The sequence below is a fragment of the Suncus etruscus genome, chromosome 1 (assembly GCF_024139225.1).
Source record: "Suncus etruscus isolate mSunEtr1 chromosome 1, mSunEtr1.pri.cur, whole genome shotgun sequence".
Taxonomy (NCBI): Eukaryota; Metazoa; Chordata; class Mammalia; order Eulipotyphla; family Soricidae; genus Suncus; species Suncus etruscus.
Window position 1 is genome coordinate 92596511 of NC_064848.1, and position 20311 is coordinate 92616821.

Consider the following 20311-nt stretch of genomic DNA (forward strand, 5'->3'; position numbering starts at 1 on the left):
AGATATTAAAAGAGAACTGGCATATTCTGAATCTTAACACTTCATTTCCCAAGGTATTAGTACAGATATTTCCTCAGTTACCTCATGATCTGTGAGGGAGACCTTTGTACCTCTATTTGGAGAACTTAAACTATTTCCTTTGCAATTTAGAGAAGATATAGATAAGTGTCTCTACATGTTCAAGAATAGTAAAATGGACCTTTGGCATGAACTTAGCTGTCATAAGAATAATCGGCATTATTAAAAGTTGCTAGGACAAAGTATGCAGTAGTGTAATCTCTATTGAATCATAAATAAAGCTTATGTGAATATTCATGAGTGTCTACAATAGAACCTCGTGAAGGGATTAAAGGTTCTTATGGCAGGAACTGAGAGGTTTTGAAGCTAGGTTTATAGGGACTGATAAAAGAGTTCTGGTGGGCAGGAGTGGTAGCACAGCAGCAGGGCGTTTTCCTTGCATGCGGCTGAACCAGGATGGATGCAGGTTCGATTCCTTGTGCACCATATGGTCCCCCGCTTTAAGCCAGGAGTGATTTCTGAGTGCAGAGCCAGGAGTAACTCTTGAGAGCCGCTGGGTGGCCCTCCAAAAACAACAACAACAACAACAACAACAACAACAAAAGAGTATCTGGTAGCTGGTTGGAACAGAGAACAAATAGCTTGCAAGCAAATAGTATGTAGAATAATGGGAATAGGATGTAGAAACTAGTCATGCCTCTCTTTTCTACTTTGCTGCCCACCAGCCTAAGAAAGCCTGAAGAGGAAGTTTAAAATTTAAATTCAGTTTATTGATGAACATCATAATTGAATGTTCAATGCACTGAATTGAAACTATATTTCTAATTTCTCACAATTGTATTTGTAATATAAAAGAACTGTGAGCAAAGCAACCTTGGGACCTTGAGTTGTCACCTCGAATCAATGGAGACAAAAAGAATAGTGTCTGACGAATAGTTTACAAATGCCTTTGGTCCCTCCATCTTAGTCTTATGGAGTTTCCACTGTGGTCTACGTATTTAAACCCTCAGGTGATTTTTATGCATGAGTAAATTTGGAAAATTTGTCTTAGAATGGTATCTGACAATTGCACAAGAAAGAAGTAGAACTACTATGTACTCATTTAAATCTATTTAATGAATGACTCCTCTTACTAAATATAAAGCTGATATACAAATACCAAAATATTTGACTTGTTTACTTACAGTGGTATTATTATTATTTTGATGTTTATAGTCATCTTTACATATATATATATTTTTTTTTTGTTTTGTTTTTGGGCCACACCTTGTGACACTCAGGGGTTACTTCTGGCTATGCTCTCAGAAATCACTCCCATATGGGATGCCAGGGAATCAAACTACAGTCCATCCTAGGTTAGCACGTGCAAGGCAAATGCCCTACCACTTGTGCCACTGCTCTGGTCCCTACATCATTTATTTTATGAAAATAATGTATCTGGGGTTGGAGAGATAGCATGGAGGTAAGGCATTTGCCTTGCATGCAGAAGGTTGGTGGTTCTAATCCCGGCATCCCATATGGTCCCCCGAGTCTGCCAGGAGCAATTTCTGAGCATAGAGCCAGGAGTAACCTCTGAGCGCTGCTGGGTCTGACCCAGAAACCAAAATTAAATAAATAAATAAATAAAAGAAAATAATGTATCAAATCCACTAATATGTAGAAAATGCTTTCTCCATACAAAGCACAGTAAATATACATTATCACAAAACCTTATTTGCATGGACTTTTAACTTTATTATTCAAAACATCATTTTGAAAGTGATATATATACTTGGGGTTTGCTGATTATTTAACATTAATTACCAAACCTGTTAATCAAATAAGATATCAAGCAGGAATCAAATCAGAGAGAAAAAATGGTCACATGATGGAATGCTTTGGTGAGAAAAAATTGTTGGTGGTATTGTCAAGCCTGAAATTGAATAATTATGTAAAATAATGACCACCTCCTTATCAAACTCTATTTTCCCAATTAAAATAAATGTTTTGCCCATTGTAAAGAAACCATCTTTATTGAAATTAATAAAATTAGCAAACTTAAAGAAATTTAAGGATGAGATAAAATTGGAAATTTTCTTTGAAGAAAGTTGCTTCCATTTTGAAATTATTCTCATATTACTGTTATGTTTTTCCTCCATATTTTCAGTTTTGGAAAATTAGAGTACAACAAAGTTTTGCCTTTAATTGGGCAAATAATTATGTGTTGTCAACTTCAATATGTTAACAGGCAATGAATGCACTATTAGAAAACAAGTCTTGGATATAAATTAAGTAAAGTATTTGCTCCATATTTTATCAAAGCTTAGTTAGAAATAGGAATATGATTTAGACCCAGGGGGAGAAGTGATGCCAACCAAGAATGGTATAAACAAATAGAGTCAACATTAGGATTGGGTAGATTAAGGATTTAGGTTTTTTGCTCTATGTATAGTAAAATGTTTGCTAGTTGTCAGTCTAGCAGTTTGAATAATGTTTAATACAACACAGCTTCTACACAAGGTTAAATCTCTTATTAGGTAATATGATATGAAACAACAATGCAAACAGGAATTCTCACTATTAGTGCTTGAGTGAAGATTAATAGTGTTTAGAAGGAACTGTCTTTGAACTGTGTGAGTGAAATATTCACTTTTCAGTTCCTCCATCAAGGAGTAAGAAACCATTCAAAAGATAAAGCCTTTAAAAGCCCTTCCCTTACCACTACAAAGTGAACAAGTTGTTTGGGCAGAAAAATGTTCTTCCAGTTAAGATAGATCAGATTGAATGCTCAAGAGATCTTCACATAGGACTTACATAGCCATTCCTGGTGCTCACAACAAACAACCAGATCTCAAAGACTGTTTTCAACTTGTATGCAGTCAACATATAGATTCAGTAATAAGACCATGATGTAAATAGCTAAAATCTTAGCTGAACTATGCTATAACACAAGGTCATCTAGATGTAAAGATTGGCATGGGTGAGATTAGGACTGATGTTAAATTGCTCACAATTTGATTAACCATTGCATTACTAAAATAAGCCATTGTAAAGAGAAACAGTCTACAATGAGAATGTGGATACAGCATCTTTTTAGAATCTAAATTTCTACTTAGTAATGGATGCCATAAAGTTCTATAATTGATACCAAAACCAGTTGGTAAGGTGCAAAGAGTGGAATAACAAAAGTTGGCTTCTTTTTATCATAAGCTAAGGGTAAGATATTACCAGACATCAGAGTTCCTTGGGGGTATTTATTCTCCACACCACCATTGTATACATGTGAGCATCTGACTTAGTTGTGACTTGTCACTTTATGATTGACTTCATGTACAATACTCCATGACATTAAGAAGACTAAAGTCATCTTCAAGGAGGAAACAACACTGTCCAAACAAGAGGAAGCAGAGATAAGCAGATGGGACTATATTAAGCTGAGAAGCTTCTGCACCTCAAAGGAAATAGTGCCTAGGATACAAAAGCCACCACAGAATGGGAGAAACCATTCACCCAATACCCATTGACAAGGGGCTACTATAGAAAATATACAAGGTACTGACAGAACTTATCAAGAAAAAAACCTATAACCCCATCAAAAAATGGGAAGAAGAAATGAACAGAAACTTATTCAAACAAGAAATACAAATGGCCAAAAGACACATGAAGAAATGCTCCACATCACTAATCATCAAAAATAATCAAAACAACTATGAGGTATCATCACACACCACAGAGACTGGCACACATCACAAAAACAAGAGCAATCAGTGCTGGTGAAAATATGGAGAGCAAGGAACTCTCATTCACTGCTGGTGGGAATGCCTTCTAGTTCAGCCTTTATGGAAAACAATATGGAGATTCCTCAAAAAACTGGAAATTGAGATCCCATATAATCCAGCTATACCACTGCTAGGGATATACCCTAGAAACACAAAAATACAATAAAAAAAATCCCCTTTTCACACTTTGTTCATTGCAGTGATATTTACAATCGCCAGACTCTAGAAACAACCAAGATGCCTTTCAACAGATGAATGGCTAAAGAAACTGAAACATATACACAATGGAATATTATGCAGTCATCAGGAGATATAAAGTCATGAAATTTTCCCATACGTGTATGTACATGGAAATATTATGCTGAGTGAAATAAGTCAGAGGGAGAGATTCTCACGAATCTATGGGTTTTACAAAATTAAAGATATTATTGTAATGCCCAGAGACAATAGAGACGAGGGCTGGAAAGATTGGCTCATAATATGAAGCTCATCACAAAGAGTAGTGGTGCATTGGGGAAATAACTTCACTAACAATTACCATGACAATCTTAATGAGAGAGAGAAGTAGAATGCCTGTTTCAATTACAGACAAGGGTTGGGAAGAAATGCAGGGTTGCGACTTTGGTGGTGGGAATGTTGAGCTGGTGAAGGAGGTTGTTCTGTTTATGACTGAAACCCAACTACAATCATGCTTGTAATCATGGTGCTTAAATAAGATTTTATATTAAAAAAGAATAAAAATGTATTAGCTACTTAAAAAAAAATAAAAATAAAAACCATAATCCAAACACTTAAAAAGAAAGAAGGAACTATATTAGCCAGTTCCCTTTTCCAGCCATGATAAATAATTTCTACAACTACAGGTAAGCAGAAAATACCATATCCTTTGTAGTTTGTATTAATCCAGTGAACTATAAAATGAAATTAATGTTTTTATAATAGAGTGTGTGCCAACATCCTGAACAAATATTCTTTTTATTTTCATCTATTTGTGTTTTAAAATGCATATCAAGGTATTGCATTTGTACTAGCAGGTTTCCTGACCACTGTTCTCAGGACTAGAAAACCAAATAGAGTAAATCAAAACTAGGCATTTTTTGTATCTATTTGCTCATGGAATTAAAAAGCTGGCACATTGGTATAACTGAAACTAAATCACAAAACAACTTCATAACTGTGAAAATACCACCTACTTGTATTATGAACAACCTTGTAACTACAGTATGTAAGTAACTTAAAAAAAAGCTGGCAATTTTTTCCTCTCTAAGTGTGGTCTCAAGAAATGGTGACTTTTGTAAATATAAATCTGTTTTTTCTCAATGGCTTTAATTCCCATCTGTCCAAAAGATTGGAATTATAAAAATGTATCAAGTACTTTAATTTTTATGATTTATTAGGAAAACCTATAATTCATTGATTGTTTTTATTTTAAAAAAATTTGTAAATGAGAGGATGTGTTATGACATTGAAAGCACGCATCTGGAGATCTTGAGAGATGAGGTAGGAGTTAAAGCACTTGCCTTGAATGATGTAAAACATGTTTGATCCCTATATTACTCTGGTTCTCTGAGTACAGCTGGTAGTGGTCCTTAAACAGACAGTAGTAAATCTTAAGAGGCACCCCAATTTATATTATATATTTTAATATTAGACTGCTCAAATCTGATTCTCTATTGGATATCATCTAGTTGCATAATGCCTATATCTGCTCTGTTCTGCCAGTGGAAAAATTTGGACCTTCGTGACAGTGCCTCACCTGTAAATGTTTGCTATAATTATTATTATTTATAAACAGAAGCCACTTATTTATGAATAATAAGATTATCTCTCTCTTGCAATAAATACTATTTAAAAACCACTTCCCCCTTCATTGTAATGATAATAAAACTGAAGTCATTTAAATCCTTATCCATTATTAGGATAGTAAAAATATGTTTTACTTTCTAACCATAAATTCCATAAAATTATGCAATTTTAATACAGATTTTCAGTGAAACTCTGTTTCCAGACATAAGATGAAAGGCTATATAAGTTGGTTACTTTCATTTATAGAGTTGTACTTTAAAAACAATCCTAATGGATGTAACTAAAAGAAAAAAAAAACCTTCAATTAAACTCAGTTTTCAATGGTAAATATCAGAAATAAGATCTATGTGATCTGATCTTGGAAAGTTTTGTCTATAATCATGAATATTGTCTCATTAAATACTTTGATGACAATTACTTAGGTGTTGGAATCTTCAACATATGTTCTTGACTTTTGCTTTTAGAATTTTGATAAATATGTCAACTGTCAAATATATGATTTCTATTATCTGGGTCTTCCAAGAACTGAGAATCTGTCACTTCTAAATTTATAATGTAATGTTGCTATCAGTTCCCACTGCTGTACTGGGGTTGGATTTTTCATGTGTATAATGCAAAGATGTAAAACTTAATTTCCTATCAAGTAATGAAATGGCAAAATAATCAGTTCCCAGAAGTTTTTTAAAAGATATTCTCTACGTGATATGACTTTAAAACAGTGAGAATGAATATTTGGAAGCAGTGATTTTTACATTCAGTCATGCAATCTGTGGTACCCAGGATCATACAATGTAGATTCTTGAGCTCATTCAAGAATTTGGAATCAGCATTACATAGTGGATGGAATAATTATAAAAACATTCAATGGTGATTTAGATGAACCACTCTCTTTATTGAGACATTAAAACCTTCTTGAAACCCTAGAGTTATATTGTAAATATTAGAATCAAAGGAGTTGTGGATTGATAGACATTAACACAACATTAATTTTAGCTTTACATTATATGAGTGAAGTGAGTCATGTTAGGGGAAGTTTAGCAATTTTAGCACCATAGAGGCTTGGAGGATTTGGAGGATGAAGGTTGCTCATAGATTATGGACTGCCTTTTGACAGTTTTGTGAAATATGTACTATGTTTATTCTATTTTACAGATAAGGTAACAGAAAACAAAGGTTAAACAATTTGCCTAAGAAAAATTACTTAGGAGTGCTTGCTTTGGCAGCACATATACTAAAATTGGAACAATACAGAGAAGATTAGCATGGCCCCTGTGCAAGGATGACACGCAAATTCGTGAAGCATTCCATATTTAAAAAAAATTACTTAGGAAAAAGAGCAAGGATTTTATATTGGCATGGTAGTCTGACGTCTACTCCATCTTATTCCCCAACATATTTTGTATTTATTTTTCTCTTCCTGAAATGTGTTCAACATTATCATCATCATCTTCATTTATAAGTGTCACAAGACTTCAACTTAAAGATTGTTTCTTATATTCATATATCAGAAACTATTTTTCCTTAATTATTCCCCAGCTTGTTTTTCAAGTGTTTCAAAAATCACATATCCTAACTAAACCTAGTAAGTTAGTCTATTTATAGACTTCTTTTTAACACTTCCTATTGCTTACAAGGGAGAAAATATGAAGGGGAGGTCTGTAGATTCTCTGTATAAAATTTCAATATCTGCTGTGCCTTCTTACTTAATGAGCAAACTCAGCTCCACAGTACCTCTTACTGATAATGAACACAGTCAGTCTTACCAGTTCCTCAGCCTCCAATCAGTGATTTGAGTCCTCTTGGAAACCAGAGCTAGCTTTAATTAAGAGTAGCCCTAGTTATATCACTACCCTCCTCCAGAGTTTCCTTAGTCCTCAGGCGCTTGATTTCTATTAAAGCACCTTCCCTCATTTCAGCTTACAAAACTTTCATTATCTTTCATTATCATCTTAACTAAACACCTCTTCAGTACAAACTCTCCTATTTGTAGCAATTTTCTAGCTATTGTGGATTCTGTATGTCTACTACTTTGTTTTGTGCTTCCATCCATCCATTGTTTTTAGACACCTATTTTGCCGGGAATTTTTCTGCCCAGCTGCCTCTGTCCAATCCTACTCGATCTCAGAAGTTTCTTTAAAACTCTTCCTATTTTAAAATAATCTTTAGTTGTTTAAAACTCCAGTGTACTAGATTTTCTCATTTAATAGTTTTTTACGATATCAAAATTTTCTTGACGCACACTCCTTTATTAGGTTTCAAGTACTTTGAAACGAAGACAATATTTTATATTGTTCCTCCTTCACCATTTCAGTTTTGTTCTTTTATTGTTTTTTGGATCACACCCTGTGACACTCAGGGGTTATACTTGGTTATGCTCTTAGAAATAGCTCCTGGCTTGGGGGACCATATGGGACGCCAGGAATTGAACCCACGTCTGTCCTGGGTCAGCTGCATGCAAGGCAAAACCCTACTACTGCGCTATTCCTCCAGTCACTTCCTTTACCATTTATAACAAATTCACTAACTAGATATCTTTAACTTGATTCTTTATATTTCCTTAAATAAGAGAGTGTACCAATGAGCTTTAAAGTTTAGATTTTCAAACATGATCTGAAGACTCAATTAGACACAAAATCAGATTAGTTCAGAGAAGCCATAGAATATAGAACACAAGCATATACAATAGCAGCTTCACAGGGACAGCAGGTATTCAAATAGAGACTCAGTTCTCAGGTCTTACCATGACATAGTGCTGACACAATAACAATAGTAAAAAAAAAAATAGAGAGAAAGGTATAGCAGAGAAATCATGGTGCTGGAGTTCCATTAGTTTAAGTGTTTTGTTGCTACACATCCCTGAGTGTGTAAAAGGCATTTTGTACCAAGGTATAAAGTTATACCTTTACAAAGATATAAATGATATAATTTTGGATTGATTTTTTGTGTGTGCTGAAAAAAAATCAGTATTTTCCTACTTATTCGAAGATACTATTTGGTCTCTACCCAGATAGCTCTGCTTTGTCTACCTGTTTTGAAGTCAGTCTCATTCACACCCTCAATAGCTACTGGATCTTGAAAGCTTTGCTAATGACCTTGGTCAATTTCATTGCCTGCAATCTGCAGGATTCTTGAAGATTTGCCTCAGCAGCCTTCCAGTTCAAGGTCTTTATGGCTTTAATTTGCTCAAGAGTAATCTGAGTGACCCAAAAGAAGACTTTCCTGAATAAAGCGCCATGAGAATGCCTGTGAAGAAACAAACAGTAGAGTTCAACATTGCAGATTAGATTTCCAAGCTACTATATAGAGGTCCCTGGTGGAAGCAATAAAAACAAAGAAACAAACAAAAATAAAACAGTATAAAACAGTAAAAGCCATTTTTGTTTAATGAAATTAGAAGATATATTACAGGATATAGTTTTATAATTAAAATAAATTTATAATACTTGGATGTTTTTTTGTCCATTAGATTTCCCTATGACTAACTGGAAGGCTTTTTGTTTGCAATACTGAATCTTCTTCACCAGTTAGATTAATAACATTGTAAAACCTGTGTTTTTTTCCTTCAGTTATCAAAAACCTCAGTGTTTGTTAAATAATAAACTTTGGAGAAAAATTACACAAGGACTCAACCAGGTGATTGACCTCTTTGTAGAGCTCTTGCTATTTTAAAGCAGAATTGGAGAATGTAGATAGATGGCTGTTTCCAAGCCTGGACATACACAAAAATCACTTCATTCATATTGGCAAGAGTGTGATGTGCCTGATTTACATTGCTATTGCAAACACTAGGAAGTTGGATGGAATGTTGGGGGAGGAAGGACAGAATATTCAGAAGGTCATTTGGAAAGCTATTGTGATGCTTTCAGTAAAGATGTGGGCTAAGATAAATTGTAGTAAACCTAGAAAGATGTGGGTATATTTCAAGTAGAGTTCAGGGATAAAAGTGATTGAATTTGGCTATGTGTTTTATTTGGAAGATAAAATGGAAAGAGTTGCCTGGATATTATTTAGATTTCCGACTTCAATAACCTCATAGATAGTGATTCATTCACTATAACATGCAAAGAGTATGAAAGTATGAAAGTATGTGAAGCATATGTACAACATTGCTTGTACATAGAACAGAATCTGCTGGTAAATGACTGGTAGACCCTTTGAAGGTGATGAGAAAAAATGCCTTAAGACATCCTAGTGGGATGATACCTTGAATGGTAATGAACTATACAAATGTTGATTGTTTCTATTTGTTATAAAACTAGGTAAGCAATTCATGTTTTAAGTTCTTTAACTTATACTTCAAATTTATAAAACTAGGTAAGAAATTCATGTTTTAATTTCTTTAATTTATACTTCAAAATTATATCACAACATTACATCTCCACCCAATGATATAAAAGCCAGATTTAACTGGATTAAATAGGAGCCCGTGTTTCATGATCTTCCAACTTTATTGATTGAAGCAGAAAGCTTCAACTACAAAATCCCCTCTAGGGAATTTTACATTAGAATGATGACACTAGGCTTGTAAATTAGTCAGTTTACCAATCCACAGACATTTATTTGTCACTGTCACACTTTCTCCTCCTCACAAGAGAATAGAATGAAAATAAGCAGTCTTTTCTCAGTGTCTCCTACCTCATGATTTGTTTGGCATACATTATGACCTATTTTGTGGCTGGGCTGTTAGCTAATTTAAAGTCTGAATGAGAAAGATGAAAACAGTCAGGCTATTCCATTGAAGTAGATGGCCAGTCAATGGGGAAAAGAGGAATAAGTTAATTAATAATGAAATCAGGTATAACATTTGAAAAGAATATTTATTCTAAGTCAAGCTGATTTAACTGGGTCTCAGTGGTCATCTAGTGCCTATTCAATGTTTCTGATGTCTACTTTACATACTTTCCAGTAACATATATCATGACTACATGACTGATTGCATTATGGGATGACTTTTTTTCCTATTGGCATGATGTTCAGGTAATTGTGACTTAGTTTTTGTTTTCTATTACACAGTATGTTGTTTCTCTTGTAAAAATAAATCATAATCGCATAATGTATTTTACAGAAATATCCAGTCTCTTGAAAAATTTAGATGTTTTTAGAAACTGAACTTAGATGGCTAAGGACAAAGAATAAGTGGCTTTTGGAAGTGTGATTTAGATTAGTGGCTTTTTGAAGTGTGATTTAGATTAGCCTGATTTAACAATTGTATGGAGTTGCCATGTTGAATTACCTCACTACATTGAGCTTTGCTTTTTTCATCTTTAAGATAGAAAAGGTAATGATATTACCTCTCTCCTAAAAAAATTTGGCATAACTATATGAAGAAATATCTGCTGTAAAATATCTCAAGCATTTTGAACAGAGAAGCCATGTGAGATCTTAATTCATTTGGGATGGTATTAGAGAAAGTTATAAGAGAATATTAGAATCCAATGAGTTTTAATTGTAAGTATATGCACCACAGTGGGAATTAGTGCTGGTCTGCAGGTGTAAAAAGTCTGCTTAATCACTGCTATAGATTGGGCTATTTATGAATTACATAATTAAGAATGTTTAAAGAGGCTGAGTAGTTCAAGAGCATGTTGCTGGCAGAATTTTATTTGGTCAGAATCCACATTTTAGTTTATACATGTGAACAGTCCTCTTACTTGATAATAGGGTGAGGGAATTCTCTAGGAGTCCTTTATCAAATGGCATTTATCCCATTTTAGAAAACCACTTTAATGAATTTATAACCCTAGTAATTATATTTTAACATAAGAACTTTGAAAAAAATAAAAACATTTATTCTATTGCAATGAGTTTTCCTTCAACAAGGGCTGTACTTAATGTAAAAGTCTTTTTCTAGCTTAGTGTAAAGAATAACACTGCAAACATACATTTCTTCATCACTGGGTAAACATGTAGATAAGTATTAACTAGATCAAAATAAATTGCTCTTTATTTATGAGATTTTATATTTCCCAGCATCTTCTAAATGGCTAATATCTAAAATGTGAATCCTAGGGACTAAAGGTTCTATCTTTTTCTCTTTAATAATTCTAGGGATTAGATTAATATGGTATATAATTCAATGACTATACTACGTAAATGAATACACAGTACAGAATGCTGGTAAAATTTTTCTCATGGTTACTTAAATTAAATAGTATCTTTGGGAAACAGTAAATTGAATTCATGTAATTTAGGTTGTTTGTAACATCTCAATAAGTGATATTTGTAAAAACTCCAAATTGTGGGCATATTCTCAGATAAGATGATTGGATATGCCTGAAATAGGCATGAAACACCATGAATAACCTCACCACCTGGTATGATTTTGATATCTTTATTAATGATAGTATTCATTCATGTATGACTGCTGATTTCACTGTTTATCAGACTAAGAAGAACTCCAAGACTTTCATATATTATTTAAAAATTAAAATGTGATTCTACAGGGCTATTGCTAAATTCAAGTTATGCTGATTCAATATAGTGTGATAAAATTAATTTTGAAAGGCATTTTATATCATTTGAGTAGCATAATCCTACATTAATATCTTGTGGTAGTGAGAGTAAACAATTTAAATTTGGAGCAGCATGCTCATTTTTCAAAGTTATGCCAACTTGTGCCTGTCACAGAAATTAATGCCATTGTATAGAGTATCTTTTTTTTTCTCTCCTCTAGTTTGTTCCTGTAGATGACAAACTTCATCTTTTACCTGGGGTCTACTGTCATTGCGTTCATAGTGATAAAACTGGTAATGAGTTTAGTAGATTTATCTTTTACAGTCTCCCCACTTTTTTGCATGTGTTTATTTTTTTGTGGGGTGGGGCTTGTGAGGAGAGATCTCTTGTGGACAGAAGCTTGTGTTTTACTTGAGGAAGAGAAGAGCAAAAGGAGATTGCAAAAGTTGGGTATGACACCTCTAGCTCATTGTGATTGATTCTGCTTTCGTGTTTTACCATACATAAGCTTCATTACCACCAGTGAAATAGTTAACACATGATCCAACAAAAGCAAAACCAAGTGGGAATGTCTCATCAATGCCTTTGTGTAGAGAGGAACAGGAAGTGTGGTGATGACATTTTATAATGTAGCTGAGAATTAGCAATGATTATTTCTTCTCGAAGCATCTGCTTAATGACAGCTCTTTTTAACATCAGGAAAGAGTGACAAATCTGTAGTTATAAATCTTGCACCAAAGGGTTCTATTTAGATGTGTTCTGTTTTAGAGTCGCTAGCTCTGAGCTAATTACAAACTTGAGAATACTTACTACAGACCCTGACATAGTGACCGTATGCCAGACAGTACTCTAACTAATGCGTCCTGGTGCAGAGCCCAGCCAAGTGAAGCTGAAATCCACATTGACAATAAAAGGTGCTCTGGGGAGTCAAGAATGATGAGCATCATTGACATTTGGCCACTTTCTAGCCCGAAAGTCACTGCATGTAAATGATGAATTTAATCATAGTTTTATAAATAATTCTTATTTAGTATTGTCCATAAATATGAAGTAAAATACTTTTTACCAGTGTTATTTCATGCAGTTTTCAGAGTCCTCTTTGAGGTTTTTATTCTTATCTTACAAATAACAATAAATGATGTGGAGAGTTTTTTTTTTCTGTAACAATGTTCATCGTATAATTAGAAGTTGATTCCAGATTTCCTTTTCCTTCTCCACCTTTCAATCTTCTCCATATACAATTCTGCAAAGTTCACCATTAGTGGTGGGAATGTTGCTCTGGTGATGGGGGTGTTCTGTTTATAACTGAAACCCAACTACAAACATATTTGTAATCATGGTGCTTAGAAATTTATATTAAAAGAAAAAACAATAAAAATATAGGATTACCAGGAATGTTGTATTATTTTTAAGTTGTTTTTTTAAAGAATGATGATGAAAACATATTCCATTTTAGGTATTTATTAGAGAAAGTAAGATACCAAGTGGAATAAAAGCATGGAAGAAATATTCCCTATTGTGGAAATTATAAAAATATACAATTTTAAACAATTATAAAGCAGTGCTTCTAAACCTTTTACATTTGTGAACTGTCAGCAGTTTGATATAAAGCATAAGAATGCCTTATTTAAAAACTGCTCTTATGTAGGATTTGAGAGCGTTTGACGGAAAGGAACTTACCTTGCATTCAGTCCACCAAGGTTTGGACCAACATATGGTCCTCTGAGCACTGCCAGGAATGATACCTGAGCAAAGAGCAGGAGTCAGTTCTGAGCACAGTGGATGTGACCCAAAAATAAAACAAAAATACACTTAATATATAATTATGCTCAAATATAACTATTGATATAAATTTTTATTAATGTTTAATTTGATTATTCTGTATTTTTAAAAGCAATGTGAAGGAATTGTACACATTTAGGGCATTTTTTATTACATTTGTGAGTCTCCCAATGTTCCTGGTCGTCTGTGGCCCACTCTTGGTGATTCATGTATTTGTGTGTGTGTGTGTGTGTTGTGTATGTGTGTGTAGAGCACTGCTGGCAGTGCTAAGGGCTTACTTCTGGCTCTACAATCACTCTGGACAGGCTTAGTAAATCATATATATAGCTGAGAATTCAACCTAAGTTAGGCAGCGTGCAAGGCAAATTCTGTTCTATCACTCTGTGCTCTCTTCTTCACTTGTGGTGATTATTGCAAGGGTCCAAGAATTAGTTGATGCTTTGATCCTGTGAGCCAGTGGACTGTCAGAGTCACCACAGCAATGTTTGGGTCCTCCAGGACTACAACCAACAATGCTTGGGGATATGTGCTATTGGGAATTGCATGGGGATTGGGTATCTGCTTGAACCCTAATCCTTGCACTATCTCCCAATTTGGTATTTATTACTCTTAGTTGGAGCTACAACACTAACCTTTTAGTTTCAATGCATTTGTATTTGAACTTCTAAGCTTTTTCACTTGAAGAATTCACTTTATTATGCAGCAAGATCTTAGGAAAGAACTTGCAATTATACTGGACCTTAGCTTTCCTGATTTTGGATCAATAATGAAGATTTAGTAAACATATTCAACTTTCTAAGCAAATCTTATTTTAAGTAGAGCAGTAGAATTTGGTTTAAAATAGAAATAAAATAGAATTAATCTTGTATTTCATAGCAGAGAGGACTTCTGAAGTAACAATGTACTATGTATATCATTATATAATCATTCTAACAAGTAATGCGATACTATTAGTATCTTATTTATTAATTTTTTTTGTTTACAGACATTGTGTTGGTGACTTCCTGGATTAATTCCTGAAGGGTTTATTTTCTTTGCAAAGGTCTTGTTTTGGATACTTCTAACTATAATTTCCTAGATTCTTCACAAATGTGGAAGGAAATTTCCATGTATATTTTTCTGCCTTGAATGTTGTCTTCTAATTTTATATTTATGATGTAAATTGCCTTTTGTTAGAAATGGTGTCTGCCAAATTCCCCCTTTCTAGGTTTTGAGGGTATTATATATGGTGTAAACCCAATCATTTATTCAGCTAGAGACCTTGGTGTATCATGTTTACTCTGTAAAGACTGGATTTGAGAAGATTAACAGTAGAATAAAACATGAACTTCACATTGTAGTTAAAGGATTTGAGGAAGATCTTTTCACTTTTGCCCCCACTTTCTGGTGCCAGAAAACGGAAAAGCTTTATTGATTCCAGCATTAATGATAGTGTTTTATTTCTTGTATGAATTCATTTATTAACTACAAATCTTCAAACAATAGGTTTGAGGATCTTTCTGAAGATTTTGGTACATTTTTTGCTTGATTGCATGCAGGTTGCTTCAATACATCAAGATAGTGAATTGAAGGCATATTTCTTTTAATCAAAGTTAACTGATAAAAAGTATCCACCAGGAGTTCTGACAGTTCAAGAGTGAATAACCCTGATCCAATAGCTCTGGCCCTTGGAGTCAAGCCAGATAGTAGCTAGAGGTAAGTATCACTGTAGCTGCAGATGCCAGAACTCAAGATGTATGATCCAGAGCTTAACAGCTGCCAAACTAGCCCCCCTGAGAGGCCAAATGAGTTGGCTCTTCTGAAGAAAATGACAGTAAGGAACCAAAGGGATTGCCATGGCTTTTTTCCAAATACAGCATTAAAGGGAAGCCAAAAGAACATTGCAATTTTCATTGTCTTAAGAAGCACAAGGAGAGACTGGAGTGGTAGCACAGTGGGTAGGGTGTTTAATTTGTGTGCAGCCAACCCAGGTTCGATCCCTGGCATCGCAAATGGTTCTCTTAGCCTGCTAGGAGTATGATTTCTTTTCTTTTTTATTTTTAATATTTAAGATATAATTTTTTAGACCTTAAAATACCTAACAGAAGAATTGTATCCCTATATCTAAACCACTATTTCCATAAGTATTTAACACATAGGAACCAAATTACAATAATTAAACACATGTCCCAAGAAGACAGGTAAGAGAATAAGAAAAAAATCTGGTGTCATTAGTAGAGTTATGTCACAAGGTGGAGGGATTTGAAATAAAACATTGCATGCTCTACCATAAACAACATTTCAGTTAGAAATAATAATATAAAATAAAATATGAAATACAGAAAACAATGGTCAAGTTACAACCACAAAAATTATATAACAAAATCTTAACCTAAAACTCCAGAAAAAATTAATCCATATGTTTTTCAAAATACTCAATGTTTCAACTTTGTTATAAAATCATTTTTTATATTAATAATTTTTATTTTGACCAAAGTGGATTACAAATCATTCACAGTAGTATTTCAGATACATAGTGACATTGAATCAGGGACATTCCCACCACCAATATTGTCCTCCTTCCACCCCTGTTCCCAGCATGCATCCCATATCACTCCTCCTTTGCTCCCCACTCCCCGGCTGCTAGTACAAGTGGTCCCTTCTGTGTCTAGCCTGTTGTAGATTGGGTATCGTTTCTGTTGTAGTTGGCTTTGGATTTGGTGTTCAAGTCTGATAATTTTTTTATTTCTACTCAATGTTCATATGACTATTTGGTCTGAGATAGGAGTAACCCATGAGCACTGTTGGGCATGGACTAAAAACAAAAACAAAAAAACATAAAAGAAGCACAAAGAAGAATCATAAAATTAGCTTAATCCAGTGTATCATTGCAAACTTGGAGAAGTTTGTGAGATTCTATACCTTCTGGAAACTCATAATTCTTTATTATTCATTTTTATTTTTTTGTTTTGGGTTTTTTTTGTTTGTTTGTTTGTTTTTGGGTCACACCTGGCAGCGTTAGCCTTACTCCTGGTGTTTTTTTTTTTTATTTTTCATTTTCATTTTTGTTTTTGTCTTTTGGCTACACTTGACAATGCTTAGAGGTCCACTACTGACTCTGCACTCTGGAATTATTATTATTATTTTAATAATAATAATAATTATTATTTTAATAATAATAATAATAATAATAATAATAATTGGGAGTGGAGAGATACTACAGTAAGTAGTAGTACCTCCTATACTATCTCTTTGGTCCTTGGATTAGAATACTAACAATATACTCCAAAATACTAGTTTTCTTTCTTTCTTAAATTATTTTAATTTTTAGAAGTTACTTTATTTAAATACCCATCATTTGTTTACAAGGTTCTTCATCATACAAGTTTTCTTTTTTTTTTTTTTTTTTTTTTGGTTTTTGGGCCACACCCGTTTGACGCTCAGGGGTTACTCCTGGCTATGTGCTCAGAAATCGCCCCTGGCTTGGGGGGACCATATGGGACGCCGGGGGATCGAACCGCGGTCCATTCCTTGGTAGCGCTTACAAGGCAGACACCTTATCTCCAGCGCCACCTTCCCGGCCCATACAAGTTTTCTTTTAGGTAAAAAGTTGTTCATTATTGAGTTTCAGTCATACAATATCCAGCATCTTCACCTATGCACATTTCCTGCCACTACTGTCCCTAGATTTTATCCTGTCCTCCATGGCAGCTGGTTTTTATTCTCTCTTTTTATCTCTCTCTTTATTCCTTATTTTCCCTTTTAGACAGGAGGTTTGCAATGTTACTAGTGGGGAATCATGCAAATCACCGTAGTTCTTGTCCAGAATGATCCTTTCTAATTATCGTTGTCAGAGAGGTCTCTTCTCTCCCCTAACTGCACTCCCCTGTTATTTGTGGTATGTTCCTACCATGGACTGTTTCTCTTGGCCCTCATATCTATTGTCTCCATATATTATCAGACTATCTTTTTTGTTAATAGTCCACAAATAAATGCAACTATTCTATGTTTTTTTTTATTATTACTGAGTAAACATGGTTACATTGGTGTTGGTGTTCAAGTTTATACATTTGGGGTATAAAGTTACTGAATCATCACCACCACCAAAATTCTCCAGTGTTGTCCTTAGGTCACTTCTCTAGTCTGCCTAACCACCCCAGATTCTTTTGTAAGATCCTCAAGATTTGTCTTTATTCCATATTTTTTTTGATTTCTTAATAGACTACATACAAGTAAGATCATCCAGCTTTTCTCCTGTTTCTGACTTATTTTCTTTAACATGATATTCTTGGCAATATCCAAGCTGCAACAAAAAGCATGATTTCACATTATTTTGCATAGCTGAGTGTATATATGACACAATTTCCTATTAACTTATGTATCCTTTAAATTCATGTTTTTCATATCTAAGTTATATTAAACATCACTACAGTAACAATAGGAGTGAATATGTTTTTTTAAATTAAATTTTTGTGTTCTTGGGATAGATGAGTCATATGGTAGTTCTATTAAGTTTTAAGACATCTCTATCTGTTCTTTTACAGTAATAAATAAAGGTTCCCTTTTCACTACATCCCCACCAGTTCTATTGTTTATAGATTATTTTATATAGAGAATTCTCATTTATGTAAAATGATATCTTCTCGTTATTTGGATTTGAATTTCTTTGAAAATAAGTCAGTGATAATAGAAATATTTTCATATAACTGTTGACTATATGACTTTTTCAAAGAAATGTCTATTCAATTTCTCTCCAGTTTGAGTTATATTTTGTTGTGAGTTTTGCTTTTATTGAGTTTTGTGAGTTTTATATATCTGGATATTAATTATTTGTCAAATATTTGCTGTGAATATTTTATCCCACTCAATAGGTTGTCTTTTCATATTGGTTGTAGTGTCTTTACAATAAAGATTACTTCATTTACTATGTTTATTTACTTTGTCTATTTATTTGTTTGCCAATAGAGATACAGTATTGAAGACATGTATAAAGTTAATATCACAAAGTTTCACCTATGCTTTTCTCCTGATTTATTTTAAGAATTTGAGCCTAATATTATAATCTTCGATACATGTGAATTAAGTTTGTGTATGGTGTGAAATAGTATACAGATTTCTTTCTTTCTTTTTTTTTTTTTTTGGCGGGGTTTGTGTTTAATCAGTTCTCACAGGCTTTTAAAAAAGACTTTCCTTTCTTTACTCAATAAATCTAACTTCTTTGTCCTAAATAAATATCCATATATACACAAATTTTCTTCTGGACTCCAAATTCTATTTCATTAATTTGAGAGTGATTCTATTCCAATAAAACACTAATTGATTATTATAGTTTTTGAGCTAAGAGGTAAAGTCAGGGAATTAACTGCATCCTATTTTCATCATCATCAATATCATCATCTTCTTCTTCTTCTTCTTCTTCTTCTTCTTCTTCTTCTTCTTCTTCTTCTTCTTCTTCTTCTTCTTCTTTCTTCTTCTTTTAAAATTTAGGGTGTTTCTAATCAATGCTCAGCAGTCCTGGAGTTCACTTTAGGCAATTTTCTAACAACTGGCAATTCTAATTCAATGGGAGTAGAATATAACCAGGGTTATATGTGCACACAAGTCTTATATAACCCTGATTTTATTTTATATATATAAACATATGTATAAATATATATTATATATACTTTATATATATAAAATAAAATCAGGGTTATATAAGACTTATATATAAATTATAAACATATATATAAATATATATATTTATATATAAAATAAAGTCAGGGTTATATAAGATTTGTGTGCACATATAACCCTGGTTATATTCTACTCCCATTGCACACAAGTTACATACGCACACCAGTTTTGTAACTTAGCCTCTAAAGATAGTTGTGGCCTTTCCTATCCTCTTTTCTCAGGAGGATTCTTTGACTATTAGTGGGATTCAATGTTTTAAAACTAATTTTAGTAGTGATTTTTCTATATCCTTGATAAAATCTTTGAGAATTTTGATAATTGCACTGAGTATCATAATATAATTCTTATATTTATGTAAGTTAAATTTGAGTTCTAAGATGTCGTCTATCCTAGAAAAGGTTCCATGTGCACTTGAGAAAAATGAGTATTCCTTTTTCTGAGGATAGAGGGCCCTGTATAAGACCATTAGTCTGAGTTCTCCTAGTTTCTCTTTTAGGACTTTTATGTCTTTGCTAGTGTTTTGCCTAGTGGATCTGTCTAGTGGCGATAATGATCTGTTAAAATCTCCCACTACTGTCACATTTCCATCCATATGTTTCTCCAGGTTTGTTAGCAAAACACTACATATTTTGCTGGCTCTACATTTGGTGCATAAATGTTGATCAGAGTCAGTACTTCTTGGTCTAATATTCCCCTGATCTATAAGTAGTGTTCATCTTTATCTCTGAGCACTTTCCTGAGGTTGAATGTAATTTGGTTCGAAATAAATATGCTGTCCCACCTTTTTTTTTTGTTGTTGTTGTTTGTTTTCCAGTAGCTTAAATAGCTGATTTCCATTG

General features: G+C 33.5%; 1 protein-coding gene and 1 non-coding gene across 2 annotated transcripts in view; both read left to right on the top strand.

Annotated features, from left to right (window-relative positions):
- Positions 1-20311, top strand: part of NXPH1 (neurexophilin 1) — a 367698-nt gene that overhangs the window by 86852 nt on the left and 260535 nt on the right. The window lies entirely within an intron of this gene.
- LOC125996994 (U6 spliceosomal RNA) lies at positions 6790-6896 on the top strand. The gene has a single exon (XR_007491618.1). It is a non-coding gene; the product is annotated as a U6 spliceosomal RNA (small nuclear RNA).